At 44.7% G+C, this 20,886-nt stretch overlaps 1 protein-coding gene across 1 annotated transcript in view; it reads right to left on the reverse strand.

Moving 5' to 3' along the window:
- Nucleotides 1-18,627, reverse strand: part of LOC137422081 (ciliary neurotrophic factor receptor subunit alpha-like) — a 234,202-nt gene extending 215,575 nt beyond the window's left edge. Inside the window, exon 1 of the mRNA XM_078772912.1 lies at nt 18,516-18,627. The gene's annotated coding sequence lies outside the window, so the exon portion shown is untranslated. The remainder of the gene's footprint in view (nt 1-18,515) is intronic.
- Nucleotides 18,628-20,886: the final 2,259 nt, after the last annotated feature.

The following is a 20,886-nucleotide window of genomic DNA, read 5'->3' on the forward strand; positions in this document are numbered from 1 at the left end:
ACAGAACTTCTTGGAGAGGATTGTTGAGAAAGTAGATGGGAGGGTTGTCCAGTCGATCTTTTCGGAGAGACATAGTAAGAGAGTGAGATTTGTCAGGATTGAAAGACATGTTCCACTTGTTTGACCAGTCTGTGATTTTGTCCAGGTCTTCAGAGAGTGAGGAGGCTGCAGACTGCCGATCTGAGGGAAGAGGAATGGAGCGGCAGAGAGTGGAATCATCAGCAAAGAGATAGAGAGGATTTTCCAGAGAGTCGGAGAGATCATTGATAAAGACCAGAAAAAGCACAGGGCCCAGCACACTTCCTTGGGGAACTCCAGCCTGAACAGGAAGGGGAGATGAGAGAAATCCATTCAGGGCCACACGTTGACTACGACCAGAGAGGAAGTCCGCAAGCCATGCATGGAGATTTCCATGGATACCATAGGAGGAGAGTTTGGTGAGCAGAGCTGGGTGCCAGACCGTATCAAAGGCCCATGATATGTCAAGGGAGACAGCTCTGATTTCCTGTTTGGCATTGAGGACCTCCATCCATTGTTGAGACAGCAGAATCAGCATGTCCAGAGTAGAGTGACCTGGTCTGAAACCAAAATGATGATCAGAGATCAAGCCATTGGAGAAGAGGAAAGATTTCATATCCGAAGCAATGATGGATTCCATGACTTTGCTGATAATTGGGAGCAGGCTGATTGGTCTGTAGTTGCAAGGATCTGTTTTTGCACCTTTTTTGTGTAAAGCGGTAATGTTAGCTGATTTCCAGGATGCTGGCAGATGACCTTGAGCAAAAGATAGGGTGAAAAGAACAGAGAGAGGGTGAGATAGAGCGGCAGAGCAGGCTTTTAGGACCAGTGGGCTGATGCCGTCTGGTCCAGTTGCAGAATCAGAGTCGAGGTTTGACAAAAACTCCTCCACCTTGTCAGGAGAGAAGGACACAGAGTCCAGGAGCAGTTGGGTTCGACTGGGAAAGGTGGGAACAGAGAGAGATGGGTTTGGGACTAAGGATTTTGAGGCGAACACAGAGTTGAGGCATTCGGCTTTGTCACGTGCGATGTCAGCTGTGTGGCCATTTGAGGTAAGGGAGGGGATGGAGGGGGAACAAACACCATAAACGGATTTGACCAGATGCCACCAGGATTTGGAGGAAGGAGACAGGTTTGAGAGTTCATTCTTGAGTGAGGAGAGATAGTGCTTCCTGGCACTCCTGAGGGTAGACACACACTTGTTCCGAGCTTGGTGGAAGGAACTGAGATTGCCTTCAGTTGGATTAGCCTTCCAAGAGGCAAAGGCAAGTTGTTTCAGGGCAACTGCCTCACCACAAGATTCAGTGTACCATGGACGGGAGGAAGGGTAAGACAATTGAAGGCGAGATGGGATAAATCTGTGCATGAGAGAGATCAGTTTGCTTTGGAAGAATTCCCAGGAAGAATTGATGTCAGAGGCAGTGGAGATGGGAGACCAATCCAGACGATTGATGGCTGCTTGAAGACCGTCCCAGTTGGCCTGAGTGAAATGCCAGACTCGTCGACGCTGAGGAGGCTCTCTGAGAATGGCCAGAGAGATGTCCACTTTGACAAGCACATGATCAGAAGAACCGATTGGAGCAGAAGAAGAGCAGCAGACATTAGCAGGGAAGTTAGTCATAACCAGGTCTAGAAGAGAAGATACTCCATTGGCTGAGATCCGGGTCGGGAAATTGACAGATTGTGTCAATCCCAGTGAGTCACAGAAGTCCTTTGCTGAGGTGCCATGACTGGTGAGAGAGGAACCCACACCCAACCAGGTGGCATGATGACAGTTGAAGTCACCACATATGAGGAAGAGAGAGTTGGGATGAGTGGATAGAAGTTGGTCCATGTTGTCAGACAGTGAAATGTAGATGGAGTCATCACTGTTTGGGGGACGGTACAGAACACATATGAACAAAAGGTGGGAGCGGAGAGGAAGCCGTAACCAGAGGTACTCCTGCGGGTGAGGAGGAAAGAGGGCAGTGCAAGGAGAGTGAGGAAGAGAGTTTTTGACAAAGATAGCCACCCCACCACCAGGCCGAGGCTCAGGTCTATCATACCGGAGGAGGGAGTAACCAGGAAGAGATATTAAGGAATCAGAGACATCTTGAAGGAGGAAAGTCTCTGTTAAGCAGATCAAGTCTGGATTGTCAGAAGCAACCTGTATGGAGAGATCAGTCAGGTTTGAGCGAAGGCCCCGGATGTTTGAGGTCCATACCGTTAATGAAGAGAGAGGGGGAGCATCGGGTACAGGACGGGAGGGGAGGAGTAGGGTAAGATGAAGGATGAGAGGGGGAGGTAGGGAGAGCAGTTGATAGTGTGTCAGATGTTGCAGAAGAGTTCCAAGAAAGGGAAGGATGAGGAGGATGAAAGGTTTGATGGTGAAGGATTGGAGGGGAGGGGCGGATTGGAGGGGAGGGGCAGAAGATTGGAGGGGAGGGGCAAGGGGGGAGTTTAGGAGGGGAAGGGCAAGGGGGGAGTGCAGGGGCAAGGGGGGGGATTAGGAGGGGAGGGGCAAAGGGGGAGTTCAGGAGTGGAGGGGCAAGGGGGTAGTTTAGGAGTGTAGGTGCAAGGGGGGGGGATTTGGATGGGAGGGGCAAGAGGGGAGTTTAGAAAGTGGATGATTAATGAAAGACGAACATTGATAACAAATTGGGTTTGTTGTGATTTTCAAGTTAGCAATCCGATTCAGAACGATGGAGGAGGGATGGAATGAATGTGAATTTAGACCATGTAGTGAGGGAGACGTATAAGATATTGAATTTCTTTTTTTTGAAGTGGAATGAGTTGGAGAGGAAATTGAGAAAAGCCTTTTAAATAGGAAGAAAAACAGCGTGTTGTAATATACCACTGAATAAAACACAGAAGGGGAAAGGTTAAACATATTTAAATAATATTTAAACAGAACTGTGCACAATCTTATATGCACAAAAATACCAACGGGGGAGAGCCGAGATGGACCACCACGAGTCACGTGAACAGGGCAAACGGTGGATGGCAAGGAGATAATGGGGGCGGGGCGAACAGCACACCTGGACAGAAAATACAGGATGAGACAACAGTACACGTGGAAAAAAGAAAATAAATGTTTTTGTTTTTTTTGGTTTTTTTGGGGGGGTGGGGGGGGGGGGTGGGGATTTAGAACGTTAGACAGAGTATTATGTTCGGGGTAGAAGGGAAAAAACCAATAGCCAAGCAAAACACGCTTAAGTTAACAAAACACCGACGGGGGTACAACTACAAGGCCACACACAAGGAGCAGAACACGATTAATTAATTACAAGTTACAGGAAATTCAAACCAAAACTAACTATAATCAAACAATATCGCATGGACGATAAAATAACGAGTTGAAATTTGACAATCTATCTGGGGAAATGGGGGAGAAACACGTGGTCGAAGAACGAACGAACGAATAAGAATGAATAAACGAATGAGCACAGAGAAGGTAATGTCTTTTTTTTTTTTTTTTTTGAGTTGAGATTTACATAAGGAAGTAGGCTTTGGGGTGGAAAGACTGCGAAAACAGAGAACGAAAGTTATTGGATCACAAACGACAGACCGCTGAGAGAAAAACAAAACCTCAAGGTTGTACAGTGTACACTGTACAAGGCCTCAAGACGACACGAATTAACACGATTTTCAATACAGGTATGAAAGATTTGCACCGAAAATCTTTGTCGGGACAATATACGTACATACACCATAAAATAAATACAGTTTTAACGAAAATACAAAATGGGAACAATTACTTAACTTCGATTTCGATGGAGAGCGTGTGGAGCTGCGAAAAAACGAACCCTCGCCAGCAAGACCGGAAACGGAAGTCCTTCAAGCTTTAAGATAACTTCAAGCAAAAGCCTCTCTAAAATACACTCCATTCGATATTTCTACTGACAGTAAAGCAGATGTGATGTTGTAGCTAATGCAGGATTGATTTACAACCCATTTACATTCACATGAGGCCCAGGAAAAATCCATGTATAACCCATGCAAATGCCATGCCCTGCCCACATGGGCTAGCCCACAAAAAGCCCATGCCCTGCCCACGGTGACAACCCAGCTGGAACCCGGGTGGAGCCTATGGACAAATCCAGCTGGGGCCTACGTGTGGGGGCACACATGGGACCCACAAATTAGCCCACATAGGACTCATATGGGCCCCAGCTGTGCGTGCTGGCTGAGTTGATATGTCCATCTCAGGTGTATGATCTCTCTACATCTTCACCCTCACATTAAAGCTCAACCTAACGCAGAATGTCTCAACTTGGTGTTTGCCTCCAAATTTCATATTCCCAATCTATCTCCACTTTGACCGCATCTTACCACTCTGGATTCCCTTTCGTGTTCAAACTCGCAAATAAAATCGGTAATAACTTCAGATATATCCAATGCAGACCCATCTGTTTGAAAAAAGGAAAATGTTAGTAAAATATTCCAATATCATCATTGCTCTTCATCAGAATAGAAACAACGTGATTGGGATATTAGACTGAAGATGACTGTGGGTGTCAATTAAGATACATTGGACCTCGAAGCGTGCCTTGACGGAGTCCCTGAAGAACATTCACAGAATCACAGTGCAATATAAACTCCTCTGCACACACAACCAGACAACCTGTGCACCATGGTATCAGATAAAGACTGCTCGGAGACTGCTCGGAGAGCTTTTTGGTCAGTGTGTCCCCACCCAGAGAGACTGCATGTCCAGCCCAGAAAAGAGTGAACACAACGCCAGCACCAATGGCTGCGAGCATCGAACACACAAACATTACGTATTCACTTACACAATTACACAAGTTGCGGAATCAACGCTAAGTTTGCCGCATGTTATACTTCCCCATATCTGAACCCAGCACCTGCATCATAGCACTGAGAGTTGGGGCTAACGATCACTTCTCACTTCGTATATTTCGAGTTAGTGGGGGTTAGACATGTTCTAACGATCATTCCACACCATTTTAACATACCGTACTTGGAAACATTCTATTGAAAAAAATGTCTTCAAAATACTCAGATCTACACATTATGGCCTAGGCAATTCAAAACTCATGACAATTCTGGATCTGTTATCAAATATTTTACAATAATCAAGTGACGAAATCGATTGATTTATGTTTTCTCCAATCTCTTACACACTAATTTAGACATGTTGGTTACATATATTATAAAACAGGATTGTCTCTCCGTCCATCCGTCCCGAAACTAATACCTCAGTTTTGTGGCTAGCCCCGTGAAACCTTCTCTGGAACGTTTCGGAGTCCCAGCGGCTGCCGTAAGGTAGGTGGGAGGTTTCATAAATTCCTCAATACAATTTTGATTTAGAATTCCCACCCGTACGAAAATGCTCCCGATCCGGAAGTAAACGCATTCTGGCATCGGCAGAAACATTTGCTGCTTTGCTAATATCTCAATCCACTTGTGATTTTGAGTTTCCACCCTAACGACGCCTATTTTATCCATCCCATGGTGGGACGGGGAGAGGGGTGGGGGGGAGGAGGTTGGGAAGTTTCATAAAATTCTCAATCTATATCATTAAAACGCTTATTTCTGAAGTTTGTAATCGGAACTTCTCTCCAGCTATTGCTCCTGTCGCCCTAAGATATGCGTGATACTATGTAGTTATGACTAACCCTTCCATATAAGCATACCTCTGTCTCCAAATGTCTATAAGTGTGGAATAAAATCTGAAAATCAGTGAAAAGTTTTGAATAACCCACGCCATTTTGTTTTACGCACAGCGAGACGCTGCACTTGATACCGAGGAGAAGAAGAAGACGTCCCGATGTGTGCCGGACGCGCAGCGACTCGAGAGGCATGCTACGCCTTTTAATACAAATATAAATGCGATGAGAAATGTAAAGGGGATACTTACCAGTAACCACACTATAAGAGACAATACGGCAGTTGAATACAAAGCGATATTCAGGAGCACGGGCGCTGTAAAGGGGAGAAGTTAGGATGACTCCAAGGGCCCTGCGCACTGACAGGGGCCCTAAAAATTATTAGAACATGAGGTAAAAATTCTCAATATTAAATTATTAACCAGGCTTTGCATTCTTGCCATGCTGTCCATTGAAAGTCAGTCGGCTAGAAAGCTGGACTTCAAAGCCTTGATCAGTGACTTTGCTCGCAACAAGGCTCGGCGCTGGGCTCTTGGTGTGTGAGTCTGAGCGAGGACCAGTGATAACTAAATGGCATGGCTGTGGATATTGGATCACCACACTTGGTATGTATACTTGTACGTATACTCTGCTGCTGATTTTATTATTTTGTTTGTTATATCATTCTATAGATGATAATGTTCATTTATTTTAATTGAAGAGGTTAATGTATGTTGTAATTCTTACCATTAAAATTACATTTAGACTGTAAAAGATGGCCATGAGCACATTTCTTGTGTGGGTATCAGTCTTGCATCAAACAGTGAATTCCATACTGTATGCAGAAATATAAGTATCGTTTCAACCTCCTGGCAAAAATGTCGGGGAAAAAATGTGCGCGCGTGCTTCATAGGGACCCATTGGGATATCATTTCATGGGGCCCAAAATGCCTGGCGGCGCCCCTGTTCAGGAGATCCGCCAGAATGAATGTCGGTGCCAACTGACACAATTATTTTGAAAGGAAGCGGGAAGGCGGCGGGCAATGCGGCGGGCAATCCCTCAAAGTAAATTGGCACCGTCGGATGTTAGCCTACCGTTCACCTTGCGGCGTACCCAGTTTCCAATTCGATTGGCATACTGCATGACGATCAACAAAGCACATGGTCAGACATTCAAAAAGCTTGGAATATACCTCCCTTCTCCTGTCTTCTCCCATGGCCAACTGTACGTTGCATTTTCCAGAGCAACCAGCTGGAAAGATATTTCCATCCAAATTGACCCACAGACCTTTGGCTCAAGGTCCCTTTGGCTCAAGGTCCCTTTGGCTCAAGGTCCCTTTGGCTCAAGGTCCCTTTGGCTCAAGGTCCCTTTGGTTCAAGGTCCCTTTGGCTCAAGGTCCCTTTGGCTCAAGGTCCCTTTGGCTCAAGGTCCCTTTGGCTCACACTGGTGTACTCAAAATGTTGTATTTAACAACGCTCTTTGATGTTAATTTACACTATGGACTCGACCTAAAATGCTTCACCAAGTTAAATATGTGGATTTATGGTAATAATCACTTCTTAACAAGTTAGTTTGTATGAACATAAACACTATTTATGCCCGTGATTTTCACCTGTGACCGCTAGTATAATTATGATTTTTTGATTTGTAAGAATCACCCTGGTTGTAAGGTTGTCAGGGAACCCTGGTGTTGGGCTCGCGGTTAGGGTGCCGGCTTAGGATCCTAGGATCCTGGGTTCGAATCCCGGTCGATCACTGAATTAACGCCAGGGGGGTTGACTCAGCCTGTCATCCTTCCGAGGTCGGCTAATTCAGTACCAGTTCACTGGTAATTCCCTGCTTGTCGCTAAAGGCGGCAAAAAGGGTTGGCGTCAGGAAGGGCATCCGGCCGTAAAACATTGCTTCAAAAAGGGGACCAAAAAACAACAACAACCACGGTTCCCGAAAAAGGCCAACCCCCGCTTGCAGGGAAAAATGGCCTCTAAAGGTGGTTATTTTTAGGTGTTTTATATCCGCCCTTTCACGCCGGCAGATTCGTTTGTATTAGTTTCACGTCAGATCAGTCAATATTCGTTCACATCACGAGTGTTTGTAACATTGTATTTTGTTATATCAATGCTATAGTATTAATTACTTCCGCCACTGAAGGTGGTTATGTTTTAATTAATTTATGTATAATTACTTAATTAATTTAATAGGTTATGTTTTCACCCCTGTCTGTCTCTGTTTTTCTTGTTTGTCTGTCTGTGAACAAGATATCTCAAAAACTTGCGGACAGATTCAGACAAAATTTGGCAGAAACGTAATGCATGTGACAAGTACGAAATGATTAGATTTTGGTGAAGATCCGGATTCGGATCCGGCTACTTGAATTTCTAAAGTGATTCTTCAACATTGGGAGATAGGGCCAAAAACGATAAATAGCAGGATATCCCAAAAAGTTGTCGACGGATTTGGACGAAATTTGGTGCACAGGTTGTGTGTGTGACAAGGAATAATTGGTTTAATTTTGGTGAAGATCTGAATATGGATTCGGATACGAGTTAATTATTAAGTGATTCTGCACCATTGAGAGATCGGATGAAAAGCGATATATAACATGATATTTTAAAATGTTATGGACGAGTTGTGACTAAACTTGGTGGATGAGTTGGTTTGGTGACAAGAACAAGCCGATTCGATTTTGGTTCAGGTCCGAATCCAGATCCGGCCTATCAGTGGGATGCAAAACATAAACAGCTCAGCCTGGTGGAGATATGCGCTCTACCGAGTGCCGTTATAGTTTGTGATTGGAATGGCACAGTTTGGAATGAAAATACAGAGATATTGAGTTTAAAAGAAATGATGTAAGGGTTTCCCAACCAGTGACATTTGTGGATTCCCCATTTGCAGTTTCTCCATTGACTGGATATAGCAACATTCAGACGGGTACGTCTTTTGCCCAAGTCGTTCACGAACCGGCTGTCAATGTCTGACATTTGACTGAAGGTGGCACAGGAATGTGGAATTTATTGGTTCATGGTTTAGCATTTGCCGTTTCCACATTATCTGTTTGAATGTGGCCTCCCACCGGTGTGTAGCATGGGTGCGTCGCTAGTGGTTGATAACATGAACCCACTTACAGTATTACACTAACATAAGCAGCAAAGTATTTTTCATTATTGAAAATCTGATCGATCCAATGCAATTTAATCAACATTGCCGAGGCTTTTAAATGGATTATGTGCACTCCCATTTCCACTGAACACGAGGCACTCCGTTTCCACATGATTAGGTTTCTACCACTTGTGTTATATAAAAAAGCACTTTTATGTATGGAAAAGAGAAGGTTCAAAGGGTTATCAGCCTAACCTAAAACATAATAGATTAAATCAACAGAACGTCGTGAGGCCTTCAAACAACTTACCTTCTCTTCCTGGGAAACAAGTCCGACTGAAGGCAACCTTGGATCATTCCACAAAGCCCCCACTTTCAGAAGAGCCAGAAAACACTGTCTTGCAAACTTCAACGGTAACCTCTCAAACTAGTCCCCTTCCTCCAAGACATGGTGGTGCCTTGATATGTCCATCTCTGCTGTATGCTCCCACGACATACTCGCTCTCACATCAATTGGCATTACTGCAAACTCTCCTCAAGCTAAGAAAAAATGTCACAACTTGGTGTTTGCCTCCAACTTTCATATTCCCAATCCATCCCCACTGTGTCCGCATCTTACACCCTTGTGTCCACCTGTCAAACAGAATTCACATCCTCCTCACCGAAAAAGGTATTGGAAGCTCTGTCCAGCCATAACCCTACCTCAATGATGGCCCATCAGTGCACTGTCATTGCTACAGTCACGTGAAAAGGTAAGTACACCCCATGTAAAGTTTTGACTTTTTCAACATATTTCAGCATACAGCTATTTGATCTTCATTTCAACAATATTGAGAGATAAAGGTGATATAATGTAACAAATATCATGAAACATTTACATTTTGTAGTCCATTGTATAATTTAAATAAACATAAATGCAAATTTCGCATGTGGAAAAAGTAAGTACACCCCGACATTTATCCATACTTCAAATTCCTAAAATTAGAATCAGGTGCACCAGCTCAGGTGCAAATGATTCGAACATCGTTAGAGAGGATCGTGGAGGAACCTGTCTTATTTAAACCCGAGACATTTCGTTTAGTTTGCTCTTTCTTGTTGAAGTGTGCGGCGTCACCATGCCGAGATCCAAAGAGCTCTCTGAGGCCTTCAGAAAGAAGGTTATAGATGCCTACGAGTCTGGGAAGGGATTTAAAAAGATCTCCAAACAATTTGAAATCAATCATTTGACTGGCCAGAAGATCATCTACAAGTGGAGAAGATTCCAAACAACTGCCAACTTGTCCAGGCCAGGCCGCCCCAGCAAATTCAGCCCGAGAGCAGACCGCAAGATGCTGAAAGAAGTCTCGAAGAACCCCAGAACGTCATCACGGGACCTACAGGTAGCTCTTGCCACTGTTGATGTCAAAGTGCACGAGTGTACCATTAGAAAGAGGCTGCACAAATTTGATCTACATGGGAGGTGTGCCAGGAGGAAACCTTTGCTGTCCAGAAAGAACATCAGGGCAAGACTAAAGTTTGCCAATGAACACCTTGGCAAAGACCAGCACTTCTGGAACAATGTGCTCTGGACAGATGAGTCAAAGGTAGAGCGATTTGGCCACAGTACCAGAAGACATGTTTGGCGAAAACCAAAGACAGCATTTGACCACAAGAACCTGATACCAACTGTAAAGCATGGTGGTGGAAATATTATGGTTTGGGGCAGATTTGCTGCATCAGGGCCTGGGTAGCTCACCATCATAGAATCCACTATGAATTCTTCATTGTACCAGAGGGTGCTTGAGGATAATGTGAGGCCATCTGTCGGAAGTTGAAGCTCAACCGAAGGTGGGCCTTGCAACATGACAATGACCCAAAACATACCAGTAAATCCACCAAGGAATGTCTGAAAAGAAAGAAATGGAGGGTTCTGGAATGGCCGAAAAGAAAGAAATGGAGGGTTCTGGAATGGCCAAGTCAAAGCCCGGATCTAAATCCCATCGAGATGTTGTGGGGGGATTTGAAACGAGCTGTGCATGCAATAAACCCCTCAAACATCGCACAGCTGAAAGAATTCTGCATGGAGGAGTGGGCAAAAATTTATCCCAGTCGATGTCAGAGACTAGTAGACAGTTATAAGAAACGCCTATTTGAGGTTGTTTCTGCCAAAGGGGGCAATACTACCTATTAGAGCCAAGGGTGTACTTACTTTTTCCACATGCGAAATTTGCATTTATGTTTATTTAAATTATACAATGGACTACAAAATGTAAGTGTTTCATGATATTTGTTATATTATATCACCTTTATCTATCAATATTGTTGAAATGAAGATCAAATAGCTGTATGTTGAAATATGTTGAAAAAGTCAAAACTTTACATTGGGTGTACTTACTTTTTAATGTGACTGTATGTATGTGTGTGTGTGTGTGTGTGTGTATATATATATATATATATATATATATATATATATATATATATATATATATATATATATATATATATATACAGTGGTACCTCGGCTTACGAGTTTAATCCGTTCCATGACGGAGCTCGTAAGCCAAATCGCTCGTAAGTCAAAGCAAATTTTCCCATTCAAATGCATTGAAATGCTATTAATCCGTTCCAGCCTCAAAAAAAAAACACCAATTTTTTTTGTTAGGTGCTTTTAAATAACAAAAATGTACTTTATAAATAACAAATAATGTATAAACAAGCACGACCTCGTATATACTGTACATAATACAAGAGAATGTAAAGAAATAAACTGGTTTTATTAAGTGTACTGTATGTATTTACCTTGAATTTACCTTACAGGCAGGGTGATTCATCAATGTGTGTACGCTAAACTGGGCGCCCCGTTTGCGTCCCATTAGTTGTTGGATGTTAAGGATCTCACCGTGTTTTCCACAAAGAGAAGGCGAGCTATCGCCGGCACTCTGAACAAGTTGACGGCAGAGATACTGTACGTGCACGGCAAGATAACCACGTGTCGCACGATCTCTTGTCATGGTCCACAAGATTATCACAGAGAGGTGCAGCTTCCAGCGTTCCGAGATATGATCCAGACCTAACTTTTGAGACCAGTCCCAGCCTTCTAGGCCCCGTGGTTGGTTCAGACGGACCCGACAACGGACGTGTTGGATTTTACCGCGAGCCGATTCGAGCACCGACGTGCCGGCGAACAAAACCAGTCATATCTTTTGAACGCGTGGCTCGATATTTACAAAATAAACTTTTTCTTGAAGGTCTGAACCGTGCGCTCAAAACGATACCGAGTTTGACCCTGAGAGAGCCGTTTTGCGCCGGAGATACTGTACGTGCACGGCAAGATAACCACGTGACCGGGTGGCGAAAGCTCGTACATCGGATCTCGGCTCGTATCCCAAAGCAACAAACCGCCCGAGCGACGGCTCGTATCTCGAAAAACTCGTAAGTTGGGGCACTCGTAAGTCGAGGTACCACTGTATATATATATATATACATATATATCTATACATATATATATATATATATATATCTATACATATATATATATATATATATATACATATATATACATATATATATATATATATATATATATATATATATATATATATATATATATATATATATATATATATATATATATATATATATACATATATATATATATATATACATATATATATATATATTGTAGTGTTCCCGGGGTTAAGACCCCTGGGTGACGGATGGCAAAAACAAGCTATAACTCCGAGGCGTATTTCGAACTTGGCGGGATTATCTTTTCGCACGTGCGGGAAAGCACAAAGAACCCTTACCTGATCGGACAGCCAACACTGGGTTAATCCAAACCCACAGAACAAAGAAACGAGACGAGACACACAAAAGAAAGATGCAACAAATAATGAATTTAATGGAAATCAATGCAAGCACAATTAAAATGTTGAAGTAAAAACTAATAGTAATAGGCTAAGGTGAGGGACCCTCTTTGTGGACTCAATTACACACACAGGGAGAAATAAAAGAAAAGAAAATGATTTGGTAATCGGCCGATACTCAGCTTTGCAGTTCAACCGAGGGCTTGTAGATGTTCGTCGCCTCCAAACTAACGCGCGGGACGCGCACAAAAATGGCGTGGAGTCACGCTCCTCGACGTCCCAACATGAGCTACTTCTCACGATGCTGACTGCCCCGAACCTCTCTTGTTCAGTCTCTTCCCCACAAGTTAAGACGAGATGTGTCACCACCCATGACCAAGCCAGAACAAAGGCAAAGGGTAAATGCAGCTGTTCTCTTTGCAAGCCAGCACAGAAGAGAGAATGCGACCGCCTTCGATGAATGCCAGGACCAGAAGAGAGACCAAGATGGTGAGACGGCTTCTTTCTGCTCTCCCAGCTCTCGAATGTTACACCTCTGACGTCACACTCTGTCCATTCACCGATTTCTGGGTTTTTTTTTGTGTACAAGGTCAAGGCTCGTGTCAGAGCTAACATTGATCACAAAAAAGACAAACTTACACATAAAACATATGATAAAGGAAACGGGAGAACAAGATGGGGAGCAGGGACATCAGAAGATCTGTGGGCGGGAGAGGGCATGGCGGGGAGGATGCATGAGAAGGGGGGTGGGGTGGAAGAGGTAAAAAAAACAAAAACACGTGGACACTGTTAAGACTTCCTGGAAAGAAGTTGGTATTTCAAAAAAGTGGATCTGGGGTGAATTAACGGGGGTAGAAAAGATCAAGGTTTTGGATGGGGGAAGATAAGAGATGGTGGCGAGCAGCTGTTTTAAAGACCTGGAGGGAGGAGTGGGATTGAAGAGAGTTTGTTCCAGAGGTGGGAGTAAAGAGGAATTAAAGAATGAAGGTGAATAGAGAGTCTTGATTTTGGCAGTTTAACCATAAGAGGGTTGCTGGCAGATCTTGTGCGACCTGTAGGAATATTTTGGGGACAGAGCACAGAGAGAGCTGGGGGGGCAAGGCCAGAGAGGAGTCGATAGAAGACAGAAAGACCACCAACCTGCCTGTGGTGAGTGAGTGAAAGGACCTCGGAGTTAGTTTCATCACGGGAGATTCCAATGATTCTGAAAGCTTTGGTTTCAACAGCGTGAAGCCGAGCTAGGTGTGAGGCAGGAGCACCAGCCCAGGAGAGAACAGTATTCCATTGAGCTGCGGATGAAAGTCTTGTAATGGGTGAGGAGCTCAGGTGTTCCAAGGAAGGACTTCGCACGACGGAGGATGCCCTGTCGGCGACTGCATTTGGAGGCCAGCTTTGAAATGTGGTTTTCCCAGGAAAGATCATGGCAGATAGTGAGACCCGAAAGCTTGAGTGACAGACCTTCTTGGAGAGGATTGTTGAGAAAGTATATTGGAGGGTTGTCCAGTCGGTCTTTTCGGAGCGACATAGTGAGAGTGTGAGATTTGTCAGGATTGAAAGACATTTTCCACTTGTTTGACCAGTCTGTGATTTTGTCCAGTTCTGCAGAGAGCGAGGAGGCTGCAGTCTGCCGATCTGAGGGATGGGGTATGGAGCGGCAGAGAGTGGAGTCATCAGCAAAGAGATAGAGAGGATTTTCCAGAGAGTTGGAGAGATCATTGATGAATTTCAGAAAAAGCACAGGGCCCAGAACACTGCCTTGGAGAATTCCAGCCTGAACAGGAAGGGGAGATGAGAGAAATTCATTCATGGCCACATGTTGACTACAACCAGAGAGGAAGTCCGCAAGCCTTGGGTGGAGATTTCCATGGATACCATAAGAGGAGAGTTTGGTGAGCAGAGTGAGGTGCCAGACCGTACCGAAGGCACGAGATATGTCAAGGGAGACAGCTCTGATTTCCTGTTTGGCATTCAGGACCTCCATCCATTGTTGAGACAGCAGAATCAGCATGTCCAGAATAGAACAATGGGGCCATGTCCTGTTCATCACTCTATGGCTCCTTAACCAGGCACAAAGCTCGGAGCGTGGCCTGTCAATTCCGCTCCTCCGAGGTGGAGCCGAGCCATTCTTCGGAAATGTTCGGATGACGTCGGGGTTTAATTGCCGATTGGCAAATGTGCTGGTTTCTCTCAGAATTGTCAGTATAATTTAACACATTGTAACAATGGGGCCGATTGCTTGACTGGCCGAAATTTTGTAAGAACATGAGAGAAAAAATCACAGGGGCCAACTACACACTGGGTTTTTTAATCTTATGCCCTAGAACTAGTTAACACAAAAGCCACGCCCCTTATGGCGAAATGCAAACACTCTTAACCTGAAGATTTACCCTGCTTATGTACTGTATATCGAGATGGGTTTCTTCTTCTTCGCGTTACATGGTCCATACTAAAACCGACCCATTCTGAACTTTCCTAAGGTATTCCATGCCTGCCCCCACAAACGTAACAATATATATAAATAAATAAGTGTACAGGTAAATAACCGGGAGGACTATAACATCCCGAAAATAAGTTTACAGGTAAATAACCGGGAGGACTATAACATCCCGGAAATAAGTTTACAGGTAAATCATCGGGAGGACTACAACATCCCGAAAATAAGTTTACAGGTAAATCATCGGGAGGACTATAACATCCCGAAAATAAGTTTACAGGTAAATAAGCAGGACTATAACATCCCCAAGATAAGTTAACAGGTAAATAACCGAGAGGCCTATAACATCCCGAAAATAAGTTTACAGGTAAATCATCGGGAGGACTATAACATTCCGAAAATAAGTTTACAGATAAATAATCGGGAGGACTATAACATCCCGAAAATAAGTTTACAGATAAATAATCGGGAGGACTATAACATCCCGAAAATAAGTTTACAGGTAAATCATCGGGAGGACTATAACATCCCTAAAATAAGTTTACAGGTAAATCATCGGGAGGACTATAACATCCCTAAAATAAGTTTACAGGTAAATCATCGGGAGGACTATAACATCCCGAAAATAAGTTGACAGATAAATAATCGGGAGGACTATAACTTCCCGAAAATACGTTTACAGGTAAATAATCGGGAGGACTATAACATCCCGAAAATAAGTTTGCAGATAAATAATCAGGAGGACTATAACATCCCGAAAATAGGTTTACAGGTAAATCATCAGGACTATGACATCCCAAAAATAAGCTTGCAGGTAAATCATTGAGAGGACTATAACATCCCGAAAATAAGTTTACAGGTAAATAACCAGGGGGACTATAACATCCCTAAATAAGTTTACAGGTAAATAACAGGGAGGACTATAACATCCCGAAAATACGTTTACAGGTAAATCATCGGGAGGACGACAACATCCTGAAAATAAGTTTACAGGTAAATCATCGGGAGGACTATAACATCCCGAAAATAAGTTTACAGGTAAATAATCCGGACTATAACATCCCGAAAATAAGTTTGCAGGTAAATAATCAGGAGGACTATAACATCCCGAAAATAAGTTTACAGGTAAATAACCCGGAGGACTATAACTTCCCAAAAATAAGTTTACAGGTAAATCATCGGGAGGACTACAACATCCCGAAAATAAGTTTACAGGTAAATCATCGGGAGGACTATAACATCCCGAAAATAAGTTTACAGGTAAATAATCAGGACTATAACATCCCGAAAATACATTTACAGGTAAATAACCGAGAGGACTATAACATCCCGAAAATAAGTTTACAGGTAAATCATCGGGAGGATGACAACATCCCGAAAATAAGTTTACAGATAAATAATCGGGAGGACTATAACTTCCCGAAAATACGTTTACAGGTAAATAATCGGGAGGACTATAACATCCCGAAAATAATTTTACAGATAAATAATCGGGAGGACTATAACATCCCGAAAATAAGTTTACAGATAAATAATCGGGAGGACTATAACATCCCGAAAATATTTTTGCAGGGAAATAATCGAGAGGACTATAACATCCCGAGAATAAGTTTTCAGATAAATAATCGGGAGGACTATCACATCCCGAAAATAGGCTTACAGGTAAATCATCGGGAGGACTATAACATCCCGAAAATAAGTTTACAGATAAATAATCGGGAGGACTATAACATCCCAAAAATAAGCTTGCAGGTAAATCATCGAGAGGACTATAACATCCCGAAAATAAGTTTGCAGGTAAATAACAGGGACTATAACATCCCGAAAATAAGTTTACAGGTAAATCATCGGGAGGACGACAACATCCCGAAAATAGGTTTCCAGGTAAATAATCAGGAGGACTATAACATCCCGAAAATAAGTTTACAGGTAAATAACCGGGAGGACTTTAACATCCCGAAAATAAGTTTACAGGTAAATCATCGGGAGGACTATAACATCCCGAAAATAAGTTTGCAGGTAAATAATCAGGAGGACTATAACATCCCGAAAATAAGTTTACGGGTAAATAGCCGAGAGGACTATAACATCCCGAAAATAGGTTTACAGGTAAATCATCGGAAGGACTATAACATCCCGAAAATAAGTTGACATAAATAATCGGGAGGACTATAACTTCCCGAAAATACGTTTACAGGTAAATAATCGGGAGGACTATAACATCCCGAAAATAAGTTTACAGATAAATAATCAGGACTATAACATCCCGAAAATAAGTTTACAGATAAATAATCGGGCGGACTATAACATCCCGAAAATATTTTTGCAGGGAAATAATCGAGTGGACTATAACATCCCGAAAATAAGTTTACAGATAAATAATCGGGAGGACTATAACATCCCGAAAATAAGTTTACAGGTAAATCATCGGGAGGACTATAACATCCCGAAAATAAGTTTACCAGTAAATCATCGGACGACAACATCCCGAAAATAAGCTTACAGGTAAATCATCGGGAGGACTATAACATCCCGAAAATAAGTTTACAGGTAAATCATCGGGAGGACTATAACATCCCGAAAATAAGTTTGCAGGTAAATAACAGGGAGGACTATAACATCCCGAAAATAAGTTTACAGGTAAATCATCAGGACTATGACATCCCAAAAATAAGCTTGCAGGCAAATCATTGAGAGGACTATAACATCCCGAAAATAAGTTTACAGGTAAATAACAGGGACTATAACATCCCGAAAATAAGTTTGCAGGTAAATGATCGGGAGGACTATAACATCCCGAAAATAAGTTTACAGGTAAATTATCGGGACTATAACATCACGAAAATAAGTTTTCAGTTAAATAACTGGGGGGACTATAACATCCCTAAATAAGTTTACAGGTAAATAACTGGGAGGACTATAACATCACGAAAATAAGTTTACAGGCAAATAACCGGGAGGACTATAACATCCCGAAAATAAGTTTACAGGTAAATAATCGGGAGGACTATAACATCCCGAAAATAGGTTTACAGGTAAATCATCAGGACTATGACATCCCAAAAATAAGCTTGCAGGTAAATCATTGAGAGGACTATAACATCCCGAAAATAAGTTTACAGGTAAATAACCTGGGGGACTATAACATCCCTAAATAAGTTTACAGGTAAATAATCAGGACTATAACATCCCGAAAATAAGTTTGCAGGTAAATTATCGGGACTATAACATCACGTAAATAAGTTTTCAGGTAAATAACTGGGGGGACTATAACATCCCTAAATAAGTTTACAGGTAAATAACCGGGAGGACTATAACATCACGAAAATAAGTTTACAGGTAAATAACCGGGAGGACTATAACCTGAGTCATTATTTGTTTGTTTCAGAAACCCGCCAGGTGGTTCATTGGACGTATACCGGTCACGGTATGCAAAGCAAAATCACATTAACTCATCTTTAAAATGTCCATCGAACACGAACTACGGTAAACACCAAGCTGTCGGTACCGAACGTTACAATAACACAACTTACCTGGTAGGTAACGTGGCCTGGTTGGTGCAGTTACTGGTGTTTTCACTCTCAATAACTACAACAGTTAGACCACACTCCAAGCACGTCGTGTTGGGAACGTCGGGAAAACGGGTTCAACAACAGGAGGATGAACGAACGGAGGAGAAGGGGTGAAGGGAATCAGAACACGTGCGGGAGAGCGGCGTGGAGGGTCCGATCGTTGGGGAAGGGAGTGAGGAGAAAAGAGTGAGGGGAGGGAGTGAGGTGAACGGTGAGGAGAAGGGTGAGGCGAAGGGTGAGGAGAAGGGAGTGAGGGGAGGGAGTGAGGGGAGGGAGTGAGGAGAAGGGTGAGGGGGGTGTGGGGAAAAGAGTGAGGGGAGGAAGTGAGGGGAAGGGTGAGGGGAGGGAGTGAGGAGAAGGGTGAGGAGAGGGAGTGAGGCGAAGGGTGAGGGAAGGGAGTGAGGAGACGGAGTGAGGCGAAGGGTGAGGGGAGGGAGTGAGGAAAAACGGTGAGGCAAGGGAGTGAGGAGAAGGGTGAGAAGGTGAGGTGAGGGTGAGAGAGGGGAGGGAGTGAGGAGCGGGTGTGAGGTTAGGGGAGAGTGAGGAGAAGGGTGAGGGGAGAGTGAGGAGAACGGTGAGGGGAGAGTGAGGAGAACGGTGAGGGAAGGGAGCGAGGAGAACGGTGAGGAAAGGGAGTGAGGAGAATGGTGAGGAAAGGGAGTGTGGAGAAGGGTGAGGGGAAGGGTGAGGGGAAAAGAGTGAGGAGCGGGAGTGAGGAGAAGGGTGAGGAGAGGGATTGAGGAGAAGGGTGAGTGGAGGGAGTGAGGAGAAGGGTGAGGGAAGGGAGTGAGGAGAACGGTGAGGAAAGGGAGTGAGGAGAAGGGTGAGGGGAGGGAGTGAGGCGAAGCGTGAGGGGAAAAGAGTTAGTGAGGAGCAGGAGTGAGGAGAAGGGTGAGGGGAGGGAGTGGGGAAAAGACTGAGGGGAGGGAGTGAGGAGAAGGGTGAGGGGAGGGAGTGAGGCGAAAGGTGAGGGGAGAGAGTGAGGAGAGGGAGTGAGGTGAAGGGTGAGGGAAGGGAGTGAGGCGAAGGGTGAGGGGAGGGAGTGAGGAAAACGGTGAGGCAAGGGAGTGAGGAGAAGGGTGAGGGAAGGGAGTGAGGAGAAGGGTGAGAAGGTAAGGTGAGGGTGAGAGAGGGGAGGGAGTGAGGTGAGGGGAGAGTGAGGAGAAGGGTGAGGGGAGAGTGAGGAGAACGGTGAGGGGAGAGTGAGGAGAACGGTGAGGGAAGGGAGCGAGGAGAATGGTGAGGAAAGGGAGTGTGGAGAAGGGTGAGTGGAAAAGAGTGAGGCGAAGGGTGAGGGGAAAAGAGTGAGGAGCAGGAGTGACGAGAAGGGTGAGGAGAGGGATTGAGGAGAAGGGTGAGGGAATGGAGTGAGGAGAAGGGTGAGGGAAGGGAGTGAGGAGAAGAGTGAGGAGAACGGTGAGGAAAGGGAGTGAGGAGAAGGGTGAGGGGAGGGAGTGAGGCGAAGCGTGAGGGGAAAAGAGGGAGTGAGGGGAGGGAGTGAGGAGAACGGTGAGGGAAGGGAGTGAGAAGAATGGTGAGGGAAGGGAGCGAGGAGAATGGTGAGGGAAGGGAGTGAGGAAACCGGTGAGGGAAGAGAGTGAGGAGAACGGTGAGGGAAGGGAGTGAGGAGAGGTGAGTGAGTGGAGGGAGTGAGTGGGAGTGAGGAGGAGGGTGAGGAGAGGGATTGAGGAGAAGGGTGAGGGAAGGGAGTGAGGAGAACAGTGAGGAAAGGGAGTGAGGGGAAGGGTGAGGGGAGGGAGTGAGGAGAGGGAGTGAGGCGAAGCATGAGGGAAGGGAGTGAGGAGCAGGAGTGAGAGGGAGGGAGTGAGGAGAAGGGTGAGGGGAGGGAGTGAGGCGAAGCGTGAGGGGAAAAGAGTGAGGAGCAGGAGTGAAGCGAAGGGTGAGGGAAGGGAGTGAGGAGAACGGTGAGGGAAGGGTGAGGAAAGGGAGTGAGGAGAACGGTGAGTGGAGGGAGTGAGGAGAACGGTGAGAGAAGGGGGTGAGGAGAACGGTGAGGGAAGGGAGTGAGGAGAACGGTGAGGGAAGGGAGTGAGGTGAGGGGTGAGGGAAGGGAGTGAGGGGAGCGAGTGAGGAGAACGGGTGAGGGGAACAATGAGGAGAACGGGTGAGGAGAACGGGTGAGGGGAACGGGTGAGGGAAGGGAGTGAGGAGAACGGGCGAGGGGAATGGGTGAGGGGAATGGGTGAGGGGAACGGGTGAGGGAAGGGAGTGAGGAGAACGGGCGAGGGGAATGGGTGAGTGGAAGGGGTGAGGGAAAGGGGTGAGGGAAAGGGGTGAGGGGAAGGGAGTGAGGAGAAGGGAGTGAGGAGAA

The sequence above is a fragment of the Myxine glutinosa genome, chromosome 2 (genome assembly GCF_964187855.1).
Source record: "Myxine glutinosa chromosome 2, kmMyxGlut1.1, whole genome shotgun sequence".
NCBI lineage: Eukaryota > Metazoa > Chordata > Myxini > Myxiniformes > Myxinidae > Myxine > Myxine glutinosa.